Source organism: Protopterus annectens, chromosome 3.part0 (assembly GCF_019279795.1).
Source record: "Protopterus annectens isolate FY-2018-M chromosome 3.part0, PAN1.0, whole genome shotgun sequence".
Lineage (NCBI taxonomy): Eukaryota > Metazoa > Chordata > Ceratodontiformes > Protopteridae > Protopterus > Protopterus annectens.
Genome location: NC_056731.1, coordinates 571,807,079 through 571,821,590, shown reverse-complemented (window position 1 = coordinate 571,821,590; position 14,512 = coordinate 571,807,079).

The following is a 14,512-nucleotide window of genomic DNA, read 5'->3' as shown; positions in this document are numbered from 1 at the left end:
CTAGTGTCAACAACAGTGCTGGTGCACATGCACACACCACAGCCATTAATATTGGGAGCACTAATAACAACCAAATCACTCAGCAGATTAATTACGATTCACCCCAGTTTTATCCTTGGCTCCTTTTCTGTCCTCCAAACTCCACAATCACAGATTCCCCATTGACAGACGGAAGGCAGAGGGAGAGGAAGAGGAACAGGAAAATCCAGAGGGAAGAGATGACTTTTATAGAAGCTGACAGAATTGTGAATTAGAGCAATGTGCCGCTTGATAATGATACTGTATCCATATTACACAAAAGGATTTACATTTATCCCTACACAAACTGCTAATCTGACCAAGGTGATTGTTGATTTAAAACTATTCATGAGGAAGTTGAATTTAGGGTACATTTTAAAAGACGTCCCACAGTTTCAAAATGCAAATACTAGAAGAAATTTTGTTAAAAGTGCATTTAATCCTTCTCTACAGCAAACATTGCAAGTGTTTTATGAGACATGATAAAATGATTTCAGAAGGTGTGTTGTCCACAAACCTAAATTTTACAATGTAATGTATAAAGCACAAATGGCATTAAAACAGCTAAGTGAAAACAAGCATACATACACATCATGAAAGAAGGTAAAAGTGGGACTGTTGCTATAATGGAGTATTTGGCTTACACCAAACCAATCAAGTATTAGCTGACGATAATTGTTACAAAAATGTTGAGGTAGATGTTATCATAAGAAGCTTCACAAATATTGACAACTATATTTTCAATCTTCTTTGCCAGACTCAGATCAACCATGAAATTTATATATTCCTGAAAAACTGATCGACCCAAATGGCCTGTTTCTTTGCAATACCTAAGATACATAAAAAATGCAACAATCCCCTTTTAGACCTATTGTTACATCCAATTTCTATACAACAGAAGCAATTTCTATTTTTCTGGACCATTGGTTGAATCTTATAGTTCAAAATTCACGTTTCTAACTTAAAGATTCTTGGCACCTTTTAGAATTGTTAAGACAAATAGACAACTTGGATGCCCAGTGCATTCTAGTTTCAATTGATGTTGTATCCTTATATACCTGTATATGCCAACAAACTGGCATTGAATTAGTATGGGATTACCTCACCAATTATTCCAGTTTTGAAACTGAGATGATTCATACAGTGTGTGATCTGTTTGATCTAGTCTTAGGCAATAACATTTTTTAATTTAATGGCAGAATCTATAGACAGAAAAGGGGTGTTGCCATGAGAGCGAGAATTGTCCCTGTATTTGAAAACTTGGTGATGGCCTCTTGGGAACATCAACATATTGTAACACATCCAAGTTTTAAGCAAGTTCTTTTCTACAAACTGTTTACTGATGACTTGCCGTTTGTTTGGCAAGGAACAGCAGATGCATTGTATTTGTTCTTTGAATAACTCAGAAATAGTACAAACTTTCTGAAATTCACAATTAGTGGGATAGGCAAAACCATTCATTATTCAGACATTAAACTCTCACTAGATGAGGTTGATGGTTTACCACATAGTAATATCCATAGGAAAGGTATGTTTGTTAATAATTACTTGCATCAAACCAGCTTGCACTCCTTTCATAGGAAAAGAGGAATTATCATGGGGCAATTTATAAGATTAAACAGGGTTACCACTGAGGGTACCAAATTCCTTTCTGAGGTAGAAGCTCTTAAAAATATGTTCACTGCTGGAGGGTATTCAGGTGATCTGGTGGACACTATCATCAAAGAAGTAACTGAGGTGATAAAAAATGCAGCAAGGCCTACCTTAGAAGTGACTTGAGTGATGCCAGTTTAACATTTGATAAAAACATAGTTAGGCCTAACCAACACCAAGTGGCTCAATACACCTGAGCTTTTACTTTGCCCATCACAACAGATCTAATGCCAGTAAGGAAAACTATTCAGTATAACTGGAAAATTATTTTAGGAAGCCCTGAATTGACAGCAGTCTTTGGTCATGAGCCTTGTTTTACATACAATAAATCATTAAATATTAGAAATATGCTTGAAAAAATAAAACACTTTTGCCCTAATGGGACCCCAACTTTTGGCACATTTAAATGTGGTGCATGCAATATTGCAGTTACATCAGCAATTGCTCCAGTGTGGTTGTAAAGGGCACAACAAAACTATTATAGCTATAGGCAGATGTGACTGTAGCACACTTGGGGTGGTCTACTTGGCTATTTGTAAAATGTGCGAATATTTCCATAATGGAAAGACAATTAGAAAACTTTCCAAGAGAATGTACAAACACACATTGGCCATAAGGAAGAAAGACAGTGACAATGCACTGGCCAGACACTCTTTGGTGTGCAATAACGTCAGGAAATTTAACTTCTTTGCACTAGATAAAGTTGACAAAGTAGGATTTATTGGTAATTTCAATGTTTTCTTGAGTGTAGAGAAGGTGAGTGGCAAATTAGGCTCACTGATGCAGGACTTAATAAGCACATTAATTTAAAATGTTTCCTTTTGACACAAAGGTTATAATAATACCATCGTTTTATAACCTATTAAAAGTTTTCTTATCTATTTTTTCTTCATTAGATTCCCTCTAATACTATTTTCATTGACGTACATTTTAGAGTAGAAATTAATGAATGTTAACACTTTTCTAACGGTATGATTATACACCTTTAAGAATTTATGGCTTTATTTGCATGATTTGTCGGAACTAACATATGACTTATGGTGGATCCTTTTAATTTGTAGTTATTTTATTTTTATTTATTTTCTGATGAAGTTCTGTAATAAAATAAAAAGGAATTAAAGCACTAAAAATATTTACTGGTACAGCATCTCCTTGGCAGCCTTTTTAGTTTGCTGTTATTGTTACAAGATTCTGACACCTTCCATACCTCTTTTATCCCATTAAACAAATCCTCAAGCACCTCTTTAATATGTAACACCCCTTTATCAAAATCAATTTCCATGCCTCCTGCGCTATATATATCAAGTCTCTAATGGACTCCACCACATCCACTAGCTCTGTTTTCCTATTCAAATCTGCCATCTACTCATTCCAAATTGCCTTTCCCTGTCATCACATGGACCTGTTCTTACTCTCCTTCTGTTATTTCTTAAAAAAATACACTACTTCAGTTTGAGTTTTTACCACCAACCATAGTCACTACCATTATTTAAAGAAGCAAATGGATGGTCAGCACAGTTCTTCTGAAAGTGTGAATTTGCTGGCAGAAGTTAGATTACCTGGTGCCAGTTGGGAATACACACACAAGGGTGTGCAATGGACCAGTAGATTTTACTTTTTCCCTCAAGAGGCAAAGGCAAACAGTCATTCAGATGGGGAACTCCCACCCTCAGATTGTCCTATGGTTCCAGATTCCTTGGCATTAATGAATACGATAGAACTGGATAAAAAGGTCTAAATATCTGGGAATAGATGAGAGGTCAGAAAAACAACATGAACAAAGGAAAAAAAAAAAGCTTAGCAAGGATTATGTTAGACAATAAAAGTTAATACTAGAACTACCTTGATGCACAGGAATAGAGTTGAAACCATAAGTCATTTTCTTTCTGTGCTTACACTTTCACATGACTGACTGGAGCAAAGATTGTTCAATACGTTGGATGCGAAAACAAGTGAACTGTTCAAATAATATATAAAAATCATTGAATGGCAAAATTATATATATATCCCTCTTCAGAGAAAGTTACATAAATCAACCCAGAAGTGGACCAAACAAAAAGTAGCAGCCCAAAGTCTTAAAAAGCAAAAGCAAGGATATAAAGAAAGTAACTAGAAGCAAAAAAAAAAAAAAAACTGCTGGGACAGGCACATGTCAGTCAATAGTTTATGTATGGATGGCTAAGACAAAGTAAATTTTAACTAAAACATGAAAGGGTAATAATGTCAGCTTAAAGAAAAAAATATCTCTTGTTTTTCCTGCTTTACTAGTTTAGTCCAGTTTCAGAGTTGCTGATTCCTGGGCTTTGGTTGTAGTTCCTGTGTACTGTTTCCTTGCCTTATTTGGGGGAAGGGAAGCTACCTTGCTTTCCTGCTTTACTAGTTTAGTCCAGTTTCAGAGTTGCTGATTCCTGGGCTTTGGTTGTAGTTCCTGTGTACTGTTTCCTTGCCTTATTTGGGGGAAGGGAAGCTACCTTGCTTACCAGTGGGAGTGGGAAGCATTGAGCTGCCTTTTGTCCAGTTTTGTGAGGTTTCAGCCAGTAACTAGTAGTTTATTGGTCATTTTGGGCCAGTTTCTAGCTTTTTCCAGCCCCCTGGTATAAAACGCGCTAAACGCGCGTTAGCACGATTTAGAGCGATTTAGCGCGGAGCTGCCACTGTTGCACACTAGGGCAGTGCCGGTTAAGCAGGTTTAAACTATTCGGCTACCTAAAGTCCACTCTTCAAATTTTCCCTTAAAACTACCTTCCTCGAACTATACTACTGATCAAATCAGCGTATCCTATAACTAAAGATCAACTCTACTTGACTCCAAGTAGACTATTCTCTATCTATTAAACCTAGCACTTGCTCCTACAGTACTTATTACCTTGATACGGCACTCTTGTCATAGATAGTACCCCAAAAAGGCAACCCCCATTTCTCGGTCACCCACGTCCCCGGAATCTTTTTAAAGTTTTTCGTCTACCCTTCTAGCATGTCGAGGGATCAGTTGCTAGTGTCCTCTCCTGCTCAGCTGGTGAACCTGGGAATATTGAGGCAATGTTTCAATTGCCTCATGTACACAGACAACCCTTTCCTCCTCCCACAAAACACAAATACATGCGAGAGATGCAACTATACGGCCAAACTGGAGGCTGAGCTCTCTCAACATAGGACTGGCAAGACCAGTCAGGAGGAGAAGGTTACCACACACACTATAGACCCAGTCTCACATAGTACCATTACAACCTCAAATCATACACATAAACACACAAAGACATACTCGGAGGCTCTGATCAAAAATCTACCAAAACAGCAGAGGCCACCAAAGCAGACACCCAAACAACCACCACCTCAGAACACAACACCCGCAACACATAGACCTCACAGTCAGAGTGTCAAACAGTCACAGCCCTTAAGGCCAAACACAATGCCAGACACACTAGTCATTGGTGACTCCATAGTCAGACACACTGATGTCCCGCTCACCAGACTGAGTAAGGAGAAGGTCACAGTAAGCTGCCTGTCGGGCGCTAGAATCCGCCACATAACGCAAGCACTCAGGTCTCTCAACAGCAGGTACAAATATGACTCAGTCATTGTCCACGCTGGTGTAAACGACCTGAGACGTACCTCCTTGGACTACATGAAAAGAGACATTGAGGAGCTCTCTGATTATGTAGCCCAGGCAGGTATGACCCTGACCTTGAGCAGTATCCTACCTTCACCAAGAATGATGCCACAATACAGAGATAAGATGATCAGCTTTAACAATTGGCTTAAACACTGGTGTCATTCAAAGGGGATCCAGTATCTGTCTGCCTGGGATGACATGCTGGACAAGCCACGCTGCTTCGCAAGGGACGGCTTGCACCTGTCACCCCTGGAATTCCGGATATTGGCAAAGGCTCTTGCCAGCCCCTTAGTGCCTTTTTTAGGCAAGGCTCAAATTCTAAACCTACCACCCTAGAACACAAAAAAAAAAAAACTAAGGGTAATGCTGCTCAATGCCAGAAGTCTAAATCTCAAAATGCACGCACTCGAGGCCCTTCTCAGTATGGAGAACATTGATGTCTGTGCTGTGACAGAAACCTGGTTCAAGGCTCCTGAGAGCACCCCAGCGCTATCAGGTTTTACCTCATATCATGCGTTCCGCCCCAAAATCCGGACAATACCAAGAAAGGAGGGGGTATCCATATTCATCAAGGACACCCACACCTCAAGACTGGTGGCAACGCACGATGCATCGGAGACCATCCAGGTGCAATTAACCATAGGCAAGACTGCTCTGCAAATTGTAGCATGTTACAGGCCACCCTCACAAACTCAGGAAACTCACATGGCCTTCCTGAAAACACTAGAGGGATAAATGTATCACCAAACACCATCATACTAGGTGACTTCAATTACCCTAATATAGACTGGGAACACTACTCAAGCCCAAACACCCTAGCCCAAAAGTTCCTGGAATTCATAAACTCAAATGCCATGGAACAACTAGTCACCATCCCCACAAGAGGAGATAACATACTTGATCTCATCATCACGAACATGGGAGCACAATGTTCAACACCGGAAGTATACTCCTCACTGGTGAGATCAGATCACAAACTAATCTCGCTGGAGGTCCTCATCCCACCCCACCTGAAATAAAAAAGACCACAGTAAAGAACTTCTCGAAAGCCGACTTCACACTTCTAAAGACTAGTGTGGTCTCCTTTAAGGCCCCCGAGCCGACGGAAAACAGTACTCAAGCCGCTGAATCACTTACAAATGCCTTCTACCAGCACCTGCAGGACTGCATGGATAAGGCAATCCCAAGCAAAACAAAGACTCTTTGTACCAAAGGCAAGCGTCCACTCTGGTGGACCCCAGCCATAAACAAACTCTACAACAAAAGGAGGAAGCTACTACAAGATAGAGCAAAATCCTTAAAAGGTAAGACACCCTTGATCACTATAAGTAAAAACTAAGAGCTCTCATAAAATCATCCAAAGCAAATTTTGAGAGAAAAATAGCTAAAGACTCAAAAGACAATCATAAGGCCTTCTTTAGCTATGTTAGAAACCTGGGAGGAAACTCCCAGATATGCTCAGAACTAGTTCAAAATGATGTGAAGATTACTGATCCTACAGACATTGCCAACATACTGGCTGACAGGTTCAGTGCAAACTTCCCCTCCCCCAAAAGGAGAGATATCTATACCAAATGAGTGCAGCCCCCAAACATCTCCAGCGCCCAAGTGAGAACTGCTCTCTCCAAAGCAAAACACAGCATCCATGGGACCCGATGGTGTCCCCGGCTGTGTGCTCCACGAACTCAATGAGGAATTAAACCCACAGCTAGGACAGCTGTTTAATCAAAGTCTTACCTCTGGATACGCACCCAGGAGTGGCGCACTGCAACTGTGGTCCCACTTCACAAAGGCGGTGCCTCCACAGACCCTGGAAATTACCGCCCATTAGCTTGACAAGCCTTATCTGCAAAGCCATGGAGAGGATCATAATGGACCTCATAAATAAAGACATAGGGAATTTGCAGACTTTGGATCCAACCCAGTTTGGCTTTGTCAAAGGCAGATCATGCCTTTTAAACTTGGTTGACTTTTTCAAACAGTCACCAAAGCCATTGATGAGGGAAAGGCAGTCCATACAGCCTACCTCAATCTGGCTAAGGCCTTCGATACAATACCCCACTCGGGTATCATTGAAAAACTCATCAGCTTAAATGTTAACCCATACATCACAAGATGGGTTGCAAACTGGCTGAGTGACAGAACCCACAGGGTCAGAGTTGCTGGCGCCATGTCAGACTCAAAGCCTGTCACAAGTGGTGTCCCACAGGGCTCAGTCCTGGGCCCACTCTTGTTTGGCATCTACTTTTCCGAAGTACAAGCAAACACAGGAGGGTTATGGCTGACAAAGTTTGCAGATGACTGCAAACTGGGCGCCATAGTAGAAAACACATTTGACACAGATATCCTTCAGAAGGGTCTCACAGAAACAGATAACTGGTGCCAGAGCCACGGCCTAAAGTTAAATGCCAAAAAATGCATAGTCATACCCTTCGGGAAAAACAAGGTTACCCCTAGCTACCAAATAGGTGGCAATCCACTGAGCACAGAAGAAGTTATCAGGGACCTGGGGACCCAGGTTGATAGTAGTCTGTCATTCGACACCCATGTAGCTAAAGTAGTTAGGAAGTCCTTCTACATTGCCCACCTTATCATGAAGGGATTCTCATCTAGATCAAGGGAGGTCATAGTCTCCCTTTACTCATCACTCATCAGACCAATGATTGAGTACAATGCCCCATTCGGAATGTATCTGACCCGACACTTGCAGCAGCTGGAGAGGCCACAAAAGTTCCTCACCAAAAGGATAAAGGGTCTCAAAAATCTGTCCTATGCTGCCTGACTGAAAGAACTCCAGCTCTATTCAGTCGCCACGCTTGCTCAGAGGTGACCTTTGCCTAACATACAAGGCCATGTCAAACCCAGATTTGATGAATATGCTTCACCTCAAAAATCTAGATCCATCAGAGCCACAAGGGCGGAGACTTAAACCTCGACACGGCTATTAATAGGACGTGCTGGAGAGATAGATTCATCACCCAAAGACTCCCTATGCTGTGGAACAAAATCCCGGTACATGTGAGGCAGAGCACCTCGCTGGCCTTGTTCAAGAGAAATCTTGACCAATGGATGGGAGATCGCAGATATACCCCAGGAATTACCTCAGTGTCACTGCTCAACAGAGGCACAGCAAAATAATGGGTATAGTTCCCCATACTAAAGGGGTGGCGTAAGCCACAAAACAATGGGCTAGGCTTATAAATGCCCTCGGGCAGATAGCCTAGTATGAACCTATGAACCTATTAAGGAAGGGACTTACATACATTCTGGTGGCTGCCAAACAAAGCAATTATTAGAAAATGGAAATCAAAGTTGAAACCAACCATACTTGAAATTCTTAATATTGTAACAAAGATAAAAGAACAGGAAGTGGGATTGTTATAAAAGGGTGGGAGTAAATTACATAGAAAAAATGGAAATTGTGTTAACAATGTATGAAGAAAAATGTTTTGAAGGGGGAATGAGGTTTAAGAAAAGGCAGGAATTGAATAATTTATGTTATGTTGGTTTGATTATATTGTGACAAACAATGTATGTAAATGCAAACGTCTTAATATGTTGGATAACATTTATATAAATGTAAGTTTGCCTACGTTTTAAGTGATAATTCAATAAAGATATTTTTTAAGATGGGGACTACATACAAGTTGGTTTACAAAAGATACAGAAAAAGTAGAAGACACAGTTAAATGTACGTTCTGCTATAAAACAAAACAAAAATGCACATCTTGCTGCTGGCTGTGATATAAGTGTGGCTGGGCATTTGTATACTTATATGCATAATAATGTGATAAGATTGTTACACTGGGGATTGTGCATACTACATTACAATATACAGGTAATTAAGAACTAATGAAAAATGTGAATCTAAGAATTACTGAAAATAAAGGAGTACTGATACCATGGGACCATCAAATGCCAACAGGCAATAAAGTAGAAGCAAGAAAAACAGACATTGTAGTTGAAGAAAAACAGCAATAACAGTATCAGTTATTAAAGTAACTACACCTAGTGACTGCAGTGTTCTATATACTGAGGGATGAAGACATAAATTATGCAACATGGAAAAAGAACATCTCGATTCCAGTGCTAGTAATAGCAATAGGGTTAATAAAATAATTCTAAGCATATTCAAAATCGGTAGGCCAACTATGCATGACATAATATAACAATCACTATGAAGTGGGGGGCTTTGCCCCCACACTCCCACTAAATATACTAACTTCGAGATTGCACTACAGTGTGGAAAAGGGCAGATTTAATACAACCGCCAACCGATTTTTCCCCTTGAAAAAAATTGATGGTGTGGCCGTTCGCTCTAGTGCAGTTTCGCCACATATGTGTCGATGAAAGGGTAGTCAACATTTAGTTCCTTTGACTACATAATTTAGACCCACAAATCAAGTCGCAGTCCCTACCTATAAGTAAACATTTCATGCTAAAAGCTGAGAATTTCTTCCAAAATTTTCTTAAGCTCCATAATAGCAGTTTTAGGTGTAATAGAAATATATGCCAGTGTAATGCTCCTCACTTGCCAATAGCCTTTACTTGCACAAATCTACCAATATTGTCTTTTTTCCTCTCAGTCACTATTGAAACCGCTGTAGCAATATGTATTATTACTCCCATTTTTCTTTGTTCTGATATTCTGCTGAATATCCATCCTGAAATCCTTTCTTTGTCAAATTCACACACTCTTTTCTTTCCAAATGTGGCTCTTGCAACATTGCTATTTTACTCTACATTTCTTATTATAATTCAGTATGCATTCCTTTTTCTCAATACATGTAAGACCATTTACATTCCAAGATATTATGGATAATGTAGCCATTATGATAAAAAGGTATTGTTCCCATTTATTGTACATAGTTGTTTTAATATGCATTTCCAACTTCTGTCTGTCATGCACACTTTAATGCTTGTCAGGCTGGTCTTTTATACAGTTATTTCTATTCATCTCCATTTTAAACCTGACGCATTTCTCAAGACTTTTTTGTTTTAATGAAAAACCCTCAAACAAAACACTGAATACATTTTTAGAGCACACAAAATTATTTACATTTTTAACAGAGGAAGTTTAACCCTTCACCTAGGGATAATTGCCACAAATCAACAGCTACACTCGCAGGCATCCCCTAAAATTAAAGTAACCCATGCTGAATCACATGTTGCAGCCTGTGTTCCCACTTACATGATTGCTGTTTGTTCTATTCTTTGGTATATCCCCCACCAAAATGTGAAAAGTAGCTTGTATGCTTTCAGAAAACATTAATTTTAGCCAAAAAAATATAGCATTGGCTAACTTTAAATACAACTAAATGTTCTACTGTTCTATTAAATGTAATAAAGTATTAAGGCTGCTGTGGAGGCTACTATCTCTTATTCAGTTCCCATAATTTCAAACTGCTTGTCATTGTACAATTAACTGTAGTATTCCTTTTAGCAAAGAATGCTCAGAATTCTGAAGATTAGTTGCTTGTATGTGAAGACAGCTTGTCTCCATATATAAGTAGTCACCGATGAAAAAACAGCTAACAACTTGCAGGTGCTTGAATAAATCTTTATAAATTTTACTTAGAAGGGAATGTACCAAATTTCCCCAGCTAACTGACTTCAGCTTCAGACTACTTGTCTGCCAGTGAGAACATTTGCTAATGGAAACAAACAAGCAACATCTTTGCAGAGGCTATAGTATTTGCATTTATTATTACTGTCATTATTTTGTCTTATTTTTATAAGCCTATTTGCCTACAAAAATTGTTAATAGCTTAAGCCAAGGACATTGATCTAGACATCCACCCTTGTAAAAACAACAGAAATTATCATCTTAGTTTTACATTTAATATAATCAGTGCACTTTTCACTCACATCATTTGCTCTGATCACATCCTTATATTAACTTAAACTTGCTTTCTTCTCTCGTTTATACTGAAAATCTATTTTACTTACAACTAAAAAAGTACTTATTTACTTTAATATCTTTACACATACAACAATCTCTGAAATGACTATGCCCACACACAATTAAAATAACCCTGACTGCACACTGTGCAAACTCCTTTACAATATAACATGGAGTTTATATAATACAATAGTTATACATATACTAACAAGCACAAAAATTGTTTTACTTACACTTACTTCATTTGTTCCTTTAGTGCCCTTATAAACATTAAATACATAATGTCGGGTATACATTATACAGTCAACTCACAGGTTTAACAGTCAATAAAAGTCCAATCTTTTCTTCACCACTTTTATTTGAAAAGCCTGTTTTCCCAAATGTGATTTATGCTTTATAATTTCACATGTATTCACTTAGTTCTGTAATGCTGGTCTTTTTCCTGATCATCTATATTTCCCAGCACTACACTTTGGTTCAAATCCAAGGTACTCCTGCCTCTTCTAGACAATTTCTATGCTTTTCAATGTCTCTCATAAACATTTTTCTTTGGAACATTGGAAACAGTTTCACTGGCAAAGTGTCTCCATCAACTTTACTGTCAGAGGTATGAGAAGCAGGATCCCATTCTGCTTAGTGGCTCACTTTTGGTTTGATAAACTTTTGTTATTTAATCCTTCATCTGTTCTGTGTCAGAAAATATTTTTCATCCTCTAGGAAAAATACTATAAAGACAGCTTGATACAGTAGCTTGAATCTCACATCTGCCTGTTGACATTCCCCGATTGCTGGAATTAATTTGCTTCTCTTCTGTCTAGTGTACAGTCAATAATCATTTCCAAGAATACTCTAATGGCTCCAATTTCTAATATCTTTATGTTCTGCCATAGTTTTGTCAGAATTATTGCATCTTTACTAATGTAGGTCTTGGCTGCTGTCTCCAGGCCAGGTTTGGAGCATACACTCAATAAGCCCTTTCAATTAAAAAATCCTGCTGTGGAAAACCAGTCCAGTTGCTTACTTGTGCTTTCATAAAATTTGTACAATCTGTTCCTTCCTGTTTCTCTGGTACAGTAGAAAAAAATCAAATGTTTTCTGCACACACTGTCTTCTAACTCTACTGCTTTTTGAAACAGCTTTTATTGAGGATTCTCATACTCAGACAGCTTTTTCTTTATTTCAGCCTCTTATTTTTGCAGTTTTATCCGTTCACCTGAATAGCTAGTTAAAACTTCTTTTATTTTTTCAATCCTTTTGTTATATGAATTGACATATTCATTCAATGTTTCATTCATTTTAATCACCTCTAAGTGCATTTGATTTATTTTTTCCTCTAAATTACTGGACTCCATCTCTTGAACCAAAGCTGAAATTTGAAACGCTTTTTTGTTGAATAGCTGTAGAATCTATCCCAGACAGTGTTTTGTCTTCACCTTTTCTGGTTGATTTTCTTTTAGGTTCTACAAATGTCTTCTTTGCTGATATCCAGGCAGTGTATTTAGTAGTCAGTAACTGAATTTTACACACATACAAAAAAAAAAAAAAAACAGTTTCAATGCATACCTCTCAACCTGGAAATATCAAATATCTGGACAAAGGCCCATGGAAAATAAGTACATCTGGCCAAAAATGTGGACATTGATTAACATAGAATTTGCATACATAATTACGTAACCCTACCCACTCCATGAGAATTTTGGAATACCAATATTCAAACACAAATTGAATAACAGACAAAATATTAAACACAAAAATGACAAAATATAACCATAAGAATGTTTTATTTATATTAACATTCAGACTTACATAAAACTTTGAATATGTCCTCCCCCCCATTATTTAAGGTTATATCCAGATGTCTTGTGTTAGGAAGTTGAAAGGTATGATCCCAGTGCCTCTAGAACCATTGCACCATCATAAAGTACATATGAATTCCACAAGACCTCAAGTCTGTCATTCATGTTAAGTGCAAATGACTGCACCTATCCAACCATCAAAGTTCTAAATGGCATGCAATGCACAGAATGATAAAAATCAATAAAAAGTTATATTACTCCTACAACCACTAGCCTGTGTGCAGGGAGAATGGCACCATTATGAATACTTGCGACCATCACCCTGGCAATGTATGAATTATAGGCAAATATCATCAAAAAGCAAAAATGTACCAAACATTAACCTAGATTATGGTACCATATAAACATTTTAGTAAAACGCAAAGCACACTAAGAAGATTTTTTTCCATTCTGCAAGTCTCCTCTGTTGTATCATATTGTGATGAGGTTCCAGCATTACGCATTACAAAAGTTACATGAAATATTTCTGGGAGTTAGTAGAGTCTGTCAGTTAGCACATAGGGTTATGGCTCTAAGCTATTAATTAATTAGCTGCTTCCACTTGTCACTAGTTAAAGTACAGGATTTGATTCCATTCACCTCCATTTGCCTAGTATGTGTCTCTGCCTGCACCCATGTCATTCACTCCTGAGAGCATGCCTAAGTGATTAACAGGGATAAAAAAAAAGTTTCCTCACTGTGACCTTCCCTTCTCCGCATCAGAAAAAGCAGAAGAAAGTTCTTGCAAAGTAAACCTGCACTACAGATCTCTCTCTCTCTCTCTGTATGTATCACTCAGTTTAGTAAATACATAAAATTCTGTAATCTAATCGATGTTTTGTTTTGCATAACATCATACCTTATAACAGATATTCACAGTCAGGAGCAGCAAGATGTTCATTTCCGAAGGAACACATAGACATCCCTTAAATTAAAATAAAGTCCAAGGAGCTACAAGCAGGTAAATAACTTTTAGATCTGGAAAAATACAGTAAAGCAATTGTTTTTAACATAATAAAAAATATGGCAAGTGATCGATATAGTAATGTACAAATCTAAGTTACCGAAAGTCACTGCGGTCTTTAAGTGATAGGAAAAGGTTTGATTTCACGGAAGCCCTTTCAGTTTCATTCTGAGTAAAATATGCCAGCTACAGTAAGGTAGAGGGAGGAGCAAGGTAACAAATTTAATCATCGGTAACTCCCCTACCCTGTTTAATTTCAACTTGCACTCAGGACAACATTCACTTAATGCACCAAGTAAATAAATACACGATAGTAAAATGCACTAACTAAAAAAAATAATAAAAAATAAGGTGACCAGAAAAAAAAAAGTTTATTTCTCTGTGATAAAATCAGTAAGTGCTTTCGTTATAACTGACATTTTCAAAATGGCCAGTCATGTGCTATGTTTTAAAAGGTCAGCATACTACTGCATTGGTGTTAGCTGTAAAGGGCACCCCATCAAGCTGCAGTGCACTGCATGAATGGC